The sequence below is a fragment of the Palaemon carinicauda genome, chromosome 3, assembly GCF_036898095.1.
Source record: "Palaemon carinicauda isolate YSFRI2023 chromosome 3, ASM3689809v2, whole genome shotgun sequence".
NCBI lineage: Eukaryota > Metazoa > Arthropoda > Malacostraca > Decapoda > Palaemonidae > Palaemon > Palaemon carinicauda.
The window spans coordinates 45,579,099-45,591,598 of record NC_090727.1 but is presented as its reverse complement, the minus strand read 5'-3'; the positions used below and the strand labels follow the sequence as shown (position 1 = coordinate 45,591,598).

The 12,500-nt window shown below is 34.5% G+C and overlaps 1 protein-coding gene across 4 annotated transcripts in view; it reads left to right on the top strand.

The window, feature by feature from the left end:
- The window catches only part of LOC137637260 (nephrin-like), a 122,702-nt gene that overhangs the window by 43,706 nt on the left and 66,496 nt on the right, over positions 1-12,500 (top strand). The gene's annotated exons all lie outside the window — the stretch shown is intronic.

The window sequence follows — 12,500 nt, the reverse complement described above, 5'->3', positions numbered from 1 at the left end:
CCGAGTTAGCATTGCCGTACCCTTCACAAAGAACAGAGCATAGACAACCAGTGAATATATACTGTATATATATATATATATATATATATATATATATATATATATATATATATATATATATATATATATATATATATATATGTATATATATATATATATATATATATATATATATATATACAAATAATTCTCTCACGTTTGCATGCCTATTAAAAAGAAAGGAGAACTGAAGTAGTTCAGAGTATATGGACCATTGCTCGGGTGAGGCATATTGGCAGGCTTTGAAAGGCTTTGTTAGTATTTCTAGAATGAGCTGGAAACAAAAGTTGAGCTTCAATCTCTTCAAATTGTCACGGACTTTTGATGGATTTCGTGAACAGGCAGTACAGGATATGCATGATATATTTTTTTTTTTTTTTTATGTATATATGCAAGGAAGCTCATCGTGATGCGTTCGAGTTATTTGAGCCATTCGATTCGAATACGTGCTGTATAGTTCCTGCCATTCTCATGCATGTATTTACTACACCTGGCATGTATGCATATACAGGCATCAGCCTCACCGGGCCAGTGATTGTTCAAAATTGTTTGCAAAAATTTGTAAGAGAAATTGATAAATTATTTTAGCTTTGTGACAATATTCGTAATTATACGTTTAGTCTTTATTAATATATTTATCGCTGCTAATAAAAAGGGTTTTTAGTATCTTGATCTAGGTATCATAATCTAGCAATAATTTTTCTTTCGAATTGGAAAAAGGTGTATTTTGAGAGAGAGAGAGAGAGAGAGAGAGAGAGAGAGAGAGAGAGAGAGAGAGAGAGAGAGAGAGAGAGAGAGAGAGAGAGAGAGAGAGAGAGCATCGAGTGAAGTGTACCGGAGTTAATGAAACCAACTGTGCAGTACACCAGATGATTGGACAATTGTTAGGATGATTAACGTGTACTTTCCTCTAATTTGTTCGTTCAATTTTTATGGCAGAAGTTCTATGCTGGCTGCACACTTCAATTTATCACAAAGTTTGATTAAAGGCTGGGAAAAAAAAAATTCTTGCAGTAACTTTTCTTTTTATTCATTTTAATAATTAAGGACTTTTTCTTTTCAAGATGATAACCGGACAGTGGTTAAGTTTTGGCACAATTGGGAACCATATTATGCACACACTCACACACACACACACACACACACACACACACACATATATATATATATATATATATATATATATATATATATATATATATATATATATATATATTTACTGTATATGTGTATATATATGTGTGTATATATACATATATATATATATATATATATATATATATATATATATATATATATATATATATATATATATATATATGTATATATATATGTGTTTGTGTATATATATATGTGTGTGTATATATATATGTATGTGTAATAATTAAAATAGTTAATATTACATGTTTAAAACACATGACGTAATATGTCATGTTGGATGAAGGTGCTAGCCGTGGGACTTGCTATAGTCATTCAAATCATAAACAGGACGTACAATGCAACCTCGACAATGTGACATTTTTCCTAACTGTCAACACATTGCCTCAGCGTGTGAAAGTTTGTGACGTCACCGGATGCAGGTGTCTTCCGAGATTGTGACGAAACTTATATAAACTGAGCATACGATATCTGTGATATCGATAAGTTAGTCAGTTCATATCTATACTTCACCAGAATTGGTCATCTGACCAACCCAGCTTCCTCCAGTGATGGAGATGTTTAACTCTGTTGTTATTATAGAATAAATATTTTAAAGCTAATAAGATGTATTCTGTTATCCAGTTACACACATCTGAAACAACACATACTCAATGTGTGCTTATAAAAGTAGCACACCAATAAATGGTGGCAGCGGTTAAACTCTAAGAATTAGAGAAAGATCTTCAAGACTTCAAAATAAAAGCTTTAAAACCAGAGAAAGATCTTCAAGACTTCAAAATAAAAGCTGTAAAACCAGAGAAAGATCTTCAAGAACTCAACATTATCTACATGAATCTACAATTTTGACTAAGTATTATAGTCCAACGGAACAGTTAACATTAACGAATGTTATGAATACAAACTGAATCTTCAATCAACATCCTAGTAAACCCAAGGACTGGCGTTCAACAATTGCAAAACATACCCAGGAAGCACTACATTCAACAAGAAACTCGAACGATACATCGCTAACAAAACATCAAGAGAGAGAGAGAGAGAGAGATGACGTGTCGACATCACGCAGACCCATATATAAGCTAAGTACAAATTTTTGAATTCATTCCAGTTTGGGCAGTGAAGTGTAGTTATCACGAGTCGTTATTCGATTATTACTGGGGTGAGTGAATTGCTAATCTTTGTTAAAGGAAACTCCGAATTCTAATTTAGAATTTTTCTTTCTTTGTGCTAATTCCTTTTTCTTTCAGAAATTCTCGGGAAATGTTTTGGGATTAGTAACATTGTTTGGGGAATTTTGTTATACATATGCGTTTACGCAGTGGGCGTCTGTACTTATATAGATATTTTGATAGAATTGCAAGGGGTCGAAGAGATAGGAAAAAAATACAGCAGTCATGACTCCCCCTGTGAGCCCTTCCCCTGGACCTAGTGGTGTAGGCCAGACTAATCCTCCTCCAATTATGACGCTTGTAAATGCCAGGTCAGCAATCCTTCCTTTTCAGGGTCGAGTCAACGGGTTCTTGCCACAAAATGTGGAGTCATGGATTTCATCCGTTGATGCCCATTTAAATGCCAAACAAATCGTAGACCCTTTTGTACAATTACAGGAAGCTAAAAGTTTTATAGATTTTTCTAAGGGGGATGCGAGTGCGTATTTAAGAGGTGTTTCATTTCAAGAAGCAGTTACCTGGGATGATTTCAAAGTTAGGTTACGCGCGATCTATGGGGGTGAGGAAGCCTTGGCTTGGATGTAGTATTAACGTTACGAAATACACTTAATCAAGCCACTATGAATCGGCTTAATGTTATTGAGAGAGCAGCTCTCATAGCTGATAGGCTTAACGAATATCAGGACATTTTAGGTCATTCCACTTGGGTTACTAACGATAACATCTTCGTGAAAGATTTTTTACGTTTAATGTATTTAACTTGCATGACACTTATGTTGCCTGAAGCTTTAGGGCGGTGTTTTGATAAGAAGTTAACGCTTGCAAGTACGGAATTGGATGTCTATAAACAGATAAAGAAACACATGTCCAAGTGTCCAGATCTCGATCCCGTGTTAACTCAAGTTTTTGCAAAGAATGAAACAAAGCCACAAACAGTGAACGTAGTTAGCAGTCCAATAGCGAGAATGACGTGTTATAACTGCAAACGTCAAGGTCACTTAAGCGCAGACTGCAGAACGAAATTTTGCTCGATTCACAACACTGCAACGCATTCATATAGTCAATTTTACTCGCGTAAGACACAACAATATCCCAGAAATACACAGTCAATTCCACAGTCAGTTCCATATGGAAATAAAAAGAAAAATCCTCATTTTAACAATAAGAAGAAACAACCAAATGTCAATGCAGTTCAGAGTCCAAAACAAACAAACACTTCTTCAAATATCGCTGAGCCTGGGTCGTCAAACCAGACCTCGCAAGGTCAGACTAATTTTCAGAATGTGCAGAGCAAAGCAAATACCACATAGTTAACTCTAGAGGGGAAGAGAGTGATGTTGGGTCAAGGTCATTCATGTCAACATCAATAGTATTGAATAATCAATTTAATGTTTTATCAGATAATTGTGAGACAATAGATTTTCCTATGAAACACACGGCCGAATTAAGTAAAACAGTGCATGCTCCCGTAGATTTGCAACGAATTCATACAATAATAAGCCAAAATGAGTTACGGCCAACCTTATATGCTGTAAATTTAGAACACAAATCCTTTACGTTATTTTTTGACTCTGGTAGTCCACGTAATATCATGGATTTGAAGACACATCATTTGTTGTTTTCGAACTTTCCGATTGAAAAATCCGGAATTAGACTTTCGGGTATAGGAAATAATGAATTAAATGTCATAGGCATAACTCATGTTCAGTTCAGAGTCGGTAATCGCACGTTTGCCGATACATTTGTTGTTGTAAAATACATTAATATGTATCCAGCTCTAATTATAGGATACCCATCTATGGGAAATCAAAACATTATCTTAGCTCCTGCCAAGCACGGCGTGTATATCAAAGGGAAATTCTATAAGTCTTCTAATACCTTAAAATCAGTTTTGGATAAAAAGGAGACGACAAATGTAACCGTAACGATCGTTGAAGAACCAATAACTTGTCTCACTAATAAAGAAATAATATACGCGACCCAGCAGAATTCTCGTTCACCCGTAATATCATCTTGCACGCAATCTATCGAACCAAACCTACCTTCGAATTTAATAGTGCAAATAAAGAAAACATTCCCGGGATCTGAAATATTAATCCTTTCCGATACTTTGAAAACTAACGGATTGTCTGTCACACAAGCTATTTATACAGTAGGCTCACATCAACAATGTAATATCGAAGTCTGTAATCATTTAAATAACACTTTAGTAATTCACAAAAATCAACATATCTTGGATGTAGAAGTTTATAAACATCGTAATCTTACCGTTGCTGAAATCAATCACTCTCAATCAGTTGCGGATGAATCCCTTTTGCGATCTATTGAAAATAAAATCAATAAGGACATTCAAGACGAAGAAATTCAGCAGAAAATTTTTGAACTTTTAACTAAATATCATGATGTTTTTTCCACTACAGATGGATCCTAAGGAAAAACAGATGTGATCGAGCATCAAATAAGGTTAAAGGACAAGCAGAAAATTATCTATGTACCCTCGTACAGACTCCCTATGAAATTCCAGAATGAAATAAATGATGAAGTAGGTAAAATGTTAGAGGAAGGAGTCATTAGAAAATCAAACAGCCCTTATAATTTTCCTTTAATAGTTGTACCGAAAAAAGATCGAACATGGCGTATCTGCGTCGACTTTCGTCGTCTAAACGAGGAAACAATCCCTAATCGATTCCCAGTGCCATGTACTGACGATATTTTGTCTTTGTTAGGTCAGAATAAATATTTTACCAGTTTGGACTTACTTAAAGGCTTTCACCAGATATCATTAGAAGAAGATAGTATCCCATACACAGCCTTCAGCACAGCCAGGGGACATTATGAATTTTTACGGATGCCTTTTGGTTTACGTTGTGGTCCTATAACATTTACAAGAATGATTAACATAGTGTTTGGAGACTTGTTAGGGGATATATTGCATGCCTATATGGATGATCTTGTAATCTTTTCCAACACCTTAGAAGAACATCTACGTAAGTTAGAACTAGTACTACAGAGATTAAGACAACATAACTTAAGGGTAAAGATTAGTAAGTGTGAATTTTTCAAAACAGAATTATTATATTTGGGTTTCATGGTGTCAAGCCAAGGTCTTAAAGTAGTCCATGACAAGGTGTCGGCTATACGTAATTTTCCCATACCTACTAATGTCAAGGGAATACAGCAATTTCTGGGTTGTAGTGGATATTACAGGCGTTTTATACGCAACTATTCAATAATAGCCGCTCCTTTAACTGATCTTACGAAGAAGGGCGTAGATTTCATATGGTCTGAGCAACATCAACAGGCGTTTAATACTTTGAAAGATGAACTGTGTAGTTGTCCTATCTTAAAATTTCCTGACTTCGGTAAGGAATTCTTCATTGCAACAGACGCCTCAGACTTAGGAGTAGGAGGGGTATTGCTTCAGCAATATGATAAACAATTTTTCCTGATAGCTTTCTATTCTCGAAAATTGAGAACTTCCGAAAGTAAGTATGCAGTAATAGACAAGGAAGGGCTAGCTATTGTTAATTCGCTAGTGCATTTTAAGTTCATAATTTACGGTTATCCTGTTAAGGTTCTTACTGACCATAAACCACTAACAGAGTTCTTTAAAGGCTTCAACCACAACCCTAAACGATCTCGGTGGCATTTGATCATTCAAGATTTTGGCGCAAGAATCGGGTATTTTCCTGGGAAAGCAAATATCATTGCGGATGCCTTATCACGCAACCCCGTGTCATCTTGTACGGAGCCTTTAGCTGAATTAATAGATATATCAACATCCATGCCTATTATAAAAACAATATCTGAACAAGAAGATTTAGGCTGGAGCGCTGAATTGTTACAGACTGAGCAAAGAAAAGATCAGAAAATAGAAACAATTATAAATGCTTTGAAAGGCAATCATAAGGAAAAGGAATATATAAAGTATAAGCAGCAGAATTATATAATCAAAGATAATATTCTGTATAGGACTGTGACAAGGAAAACCCGCAATACACCACATGTAACTAACGACCAGGTAGTAGTACCAATCTCACTTATTTCCACTGTCCTGAATTGGTTGCATTCAAATCCATTACATGGACACCCTGGGTTCTCATTAATGTCACAGAAAGCCAAATCATTGTTTTATTGGCATACAATGCTTACAGATATAAAAAGACACATAGCTAATTGTCGCACATGTCAGGAAAACAAAGGGCATACGAAAACACCTGTCAGCCTAGGAGCTTATCCTGTGCCCAATCAACCCTTTGAAAGAATACATTTAGATTTGTTAACAGGATTTTACGAGTCAGACAGAGGAAATAAGCACCTCTTGGTAATTATAGATGCTTTAACTCGATATACAGAACTAATAGCGCTTAAAACTAAAACTGCGATTGAATGCGCTAGGAAGTTTTACGAGTGTTACATTTGTAAACATGGAATTCCACACATGATAATCTCAGACTCGGGTGGTGAATTTAATAATCACTTTCTTACCTCATTGTGTGAATTCCTCAACATAAAGAAAATAAATACCATGATATATCACCCAGAGTCGAATGGGCTAGTGGAAAGAGCAAATAGGAAGATATTAAATATATTGAGGGTAACACTAAGGGATCAGACCCCAACTGGGATATTGCAATACCGGCGGAACTGAGTACTCTGAATCATACATATCATATATCAATTAAAATGTCACCGCATGAAGCATTGTATGGTACCCCAGTTAGAACGCCTTTCCATGTATTAACGCCTACAACTAATCTATCAAATCCTTTAAAAGAATGTATAAATGCAAGTATAAGTCGATATCATATCCTTCGAAAGAATTTAGAAGAATCACAAATCATAATGAAAAGGAATCATGATAAAACAGCGAAACCAACTAAAACATATACCGTGGGTGATAACGTATATATTCAAATCAATGTACGAAAAGGGCTCAATCATAAACTAACACCTAAGTTTGAAGGCCCATTTAACATTTTGGAAACATTAACGGCCAATAGGTTTAGAGTTCAAAACGTATCCCAACCCACTGATGAGAGAATAGTACCATTGGCTCACATAAGAAATTAAAAAGAAAAGAGAGGAAAAGAAGTGAGGGAAAAAATTTTTTATTTTATGTGATTAAAAGTTTTCTTTTTAATACAGGAGTAATTACATATATTTTCTCGTTACAGGTTTCCAAGATGAATTTTTTGTTGTTGGGAGTGATATTGTTCGCTCAGACATTTTTCTCGTGTGGGATGAGCTCTAAAACTAAAAGTATAAATTTTAAATATGGCACTATAGTTGAAAGACAAGAAGACATTTTTATTACATCAACCAACGTAATTGTAGAAGTGAATATGCAAGCAATTTTTCTTCAAGAGAATGATGTCACTAGCTTAAAAACCGCCATTTCAAGGTTTTCTGCCTCATTGGATGAGTTGCATAGAAGACATTTTCATTTGACTACAGAGAGTTTGCTTGGATCAACATTAAAAGTTGCAGAGATGCTATCTGATGACTTGAAAAATAAGACTGACGAGACAGGATCTTTGGCTTATGACCTTTTCATGTGGACTGTAGGACACGAACATAAAGAAAGACGAAATCCGTTTATTTATGCTGCATTAAGCATCTTTGGGTCTGTTGCAAGTTTAGGTTTAGGAATTTCCAATCGTCTTAAAATTAGTAATCAAAATAAGAAAATTGAGTTCTTGACTCATGAAGATGAATTGATTATGTCAGAACTAAGGAATCAGTTAGCTTCAATCAATAAAATTATGGATTTGGTAAATGAACATTCAAATAATATCCTTTCAAATTATGGAAGTACAGGATTTGTTGTCAACATTAACGTATTATGATTCAAAGATAGATCACATACATAACAGAATTGCACATTTCATTGAGAAATCCAAGGATTATGTAGAAGCTATCACGTTAGCAACTAAAGGTGTCTTGTCGCCCCATTTGTTGCCTATAAGTTACTTAAAGTTAATTCTGGAGAACGGAAGGGATAAACTAGGCTATGTTCCTTTGTTAGACGAACATAGGTTAGAATTTTATTACAGCCTAATTACAGTAAACGTAGATAATAACAAGATTAGGATTACAATTCCCTTTGATTCTTCTGATGCCTGGCAATCTTACAGGATATCACCATTTCCGACTTTCATGACGAATCACTCAAATCCAGTAATATCCAGTTTGACAGGACACGTATTGATTTCCCCAGACAAGGAAACATATACGGTCATTAAAGACTTAAATAAATCAACTCACTGTTCAGACGCAATGGATAGAAAAATATGTACAGCTGACTCATTTGAATTCCATAAAAACTTAATGGATTCATGCGAGTTAGGTATAGTGCTAGACGGTGCTCTCTCCCATACAAGTGAAAATTGTCTGGATAAGCTTTATCCCTTTGACAATAATGAGTTCAATTGCAGACTGAACAATGGCTCGTGGATACGATACGACAAGGACGGCTACAATGTATCATGCCCTGACGGATCCACGTCCTTCACACACATCTTCGTCGCAGCAGATGGTTGTATCGGGACTTCCCCTAATTCCATGGTGACTGGTCTACGGACACTCATCAGAGAACAAGCCTACTTCGCGAACTTCACATGGACCTCTACAATGCCAGCACTCCCTCTCCCGTATAACAGACATGTGGCAAAGCGATTGATGAAGCTTACCGAAAGGGACCACCTGTCACCAACTTATAAGGAAATCCTTCACCCCATACTACTAGCAGGTCTGGCGTTCATAGTGGTGATATTTATCGCCGTGAACATCCTTGTTTGGCTTAGGTTACGGCACAGCATGCAGCTACAAAGGAACGTTTCGCCTAGTCCCGACAATACTCCATACTTGATTCAGTTTAAAGCCGTTTGAGTGGCCACCTCATTCGCTAAAGGAGTAAATTGTCGGGAAGTGTTTGTAAGAAAAGCTGTTAGTACGCTAGTAATGTGTAATTGAAGAAATTTTCTACATTTGCATTGTTAAAAATACATTTAAAACAACTTTAAAAAAAAAAAGATATAAATCATTTTTTCTCTAGGCATCTAATAAAAATATATAAGCCGGAATGTTAAAAAGAAAAGAGGAAAAAAAAATATATATATAACAGAATCTATGGGCATCTAATAAAATATATCAGCCCTATATATAAATATATATATATATATATATATATATATATATATATATATATATATATATATATATATATATATATATGTACAAAACCGTGGTACGTGTACGTACCAGGAATTCGTGTTTGTGCACTAAAAAATTGAGTATTATGTTAATATGTTTCTGACAAAGGTAACAATCATTCTTTAACAAGTTACCGAATCATATGTAAGTCAGTAGTTTTTTTTTTGGTACCATATAATCATTTGCTAGCAATGTACCATATATATGATCTTTATTTCATCATGCATTTTTCTTTTTGCTTTGGTAATATCTTTTTCATATGCATTATTGTTATTATTTTTTGATGTGCCTATTTGGACATTCGTCCTCGGTTGATTATGGCTAAAGTTAAACAAAGAATAATACATATGTCCAGTCACACCTAGTAACCATGTTTTGGCTTGTTGTTAAATTTTTGTGAAAAAATTGAGATAGCTGGCCGAGCTTATGTAATAATTAAAATAGTTAATATTACATGTTTAAAACACATGACGTAATATGTCATGTTAGGTGTAGGAGCTAGCCGTGGGACTTGCTTTAGTCATTCAAATCATAAACAGGACATACAATGCAACCTCGACAATGTGACATTTTTCTTAACTGTCAACACATTGCCTCAGCGTGTGAAAGTTTGTGACGTCACCGGATGCAGGTGTCTTCCGAGATTGTGACGAAACTTATATAAACTAAGCATACGATATCTGTGATATCGATAAGTTAGTCAGTTCATATCTATACTTCACCAGAATTGGTCATCTGACCAACCCAGCTTCCTCCAGTGATGGAGATGTTTAACTCTGTTGTTTTTATAGAATAAATACTTTAAAGATAATAAGATGTATTCTGTTATCCAGTTACACACATCTGAAACAACACATACTCAATGTGTGCTTATAAAAGTAGCACACCAATATATGTATATATATATATATATATATATATATATATATATATATATATATATATATATATATATATATACATACATATATACACATATATATGTGTATATATATATATAAATATATATATATATATATATATATGTGTGTGTGTATATATATATATATATATATATATATATTTATATATACATATATATACATATATATATGTATATATATATATATATATATATGTATATATATATATATATATATATATATATGAATTGTGAGCCTGCAACACGTGGTTATTTATGATGAATATAAATATATATATATATAGATATATATATATATATATATATATATATATATATATATATATATGTGTGTGTGTGTGTGTGTGTATGTATGTGTGTACACCAATAAATAGATAATTAAACAGATACACACTGATATATACACAAATATAGAAATAAAAAAAGACAGATAGATACACGAAATAGAATTCTTTAGCCCATTTTAACTTCTACACAAAAATAAACTAGAATTCCAACTTAGAACACATTTTCAAATTCATGGCTGAAGTAAGTGTATTTTGCCCAAAGAATTTTATTTGGTATTTCTCTCCTGTACGCTTGCTTTTAGTCTTAAATGTTTCCTGCCAGCTCTTATAACAATTTATATTTTCACGCTCTTTATTTTCCGTATATTGCATAAGGCTTTATTTTTGTTCATATTACTTTCAGTATTTTTGTGAGATTTATTTTTTCATATCGTTTAAAATATTAAATTTAGGGTAATCAAAGTTTTCCCGTTGTTAATCAACTTGTTAGTGAAGGCTTTTCTATTTACAATTAACTAACTAATTACATTATCATAATATGACTTCGCACTCGCGAAGAGAGATTAATTCACCAAACATTCCGCTGGGCTCCACAAGTCACTAGAAGAGTTGGAAGACCCTGGCCTGCATGGCTGAGGACTATGAAGCGTGAAGTAGGAGATGATGAATGGAGAAATATTGAATTAAAAGCTCAAGATAGAGACGACTGGCGAAATCTAACCGAGGCCCTTTGCGTCAATAGGCGTAAGAGGAGATGATGATGATGATGATGATGAATACGACTTTAAAAGCATTAATTTATGTAGTTAAATTGAAATACCTTATAAGGCGAGCATCTAATTAAAGGGTTGAATCTATTATGAATATTAATGTTATGAAACGTGACAGTTTATTCCTCAGATTGGAAATTCACCTTAATTGTTTTAACATTTACATCTGCTACGACGAACAAGAAACAGTTTTTGATAAATCTATACCTGAAATTTAAAAACGGACTATTTATAAGATTTGTCTATTTCGGGTTGTGGTGGACGATGTGGTAATGTTCCTGACTGAAGAACGCCAGACTGGAGTTCGAATCTAGTTTCTTTGGTCGCTGCTGCAACCTCAACGTCCTTGTGAGTTAAGGATGGGGGTGTTTGAGGGAGCCTAAAGGTATATCTGCTTAGTCATCAGCATCTGTTGTCTGGCCCTCCTTGTCCTAGCTTGGGTGGAGAGGGATTTTGGTGCTAATCATATGTATACATGGTCAGTATGTAGGGCATTGTCCTGCTCGATAGGGCAATGCCACTGTCCCTTGCCTCTGCCATTCATGGCCGGACTTTAAAGCTTCCAATGAAGTTTAAACGTGAAATACAGATAAAGAGAATGACTTGATAATAGGGTGGATGATCCCGGTTGAAAATGCGATGACCAATTCTTTTCGTAGCACGTGTAAATTGAGAATGACTGAAAGGGTGGGCTACAGTGAGGTGTATGTAGAAGTGGTATGAAAAATCGTAGCTACGGTGAAAACGTGAATCAAAGATTCTTGAAAAGAGGAAAACTGGTTTTGAAATTCCTTATACTGTTAAAAACCGTGATTTTAATCGAAAGCTCTCCTTAAAGAAAATACATTCTCAGCCGTATTTCAGTAAAATCCAGGCGACCGTAATTTCTACCCTACTTGGTTTTTATTTCTTCGAAATATCTGGATTCTCTCTACCTCGG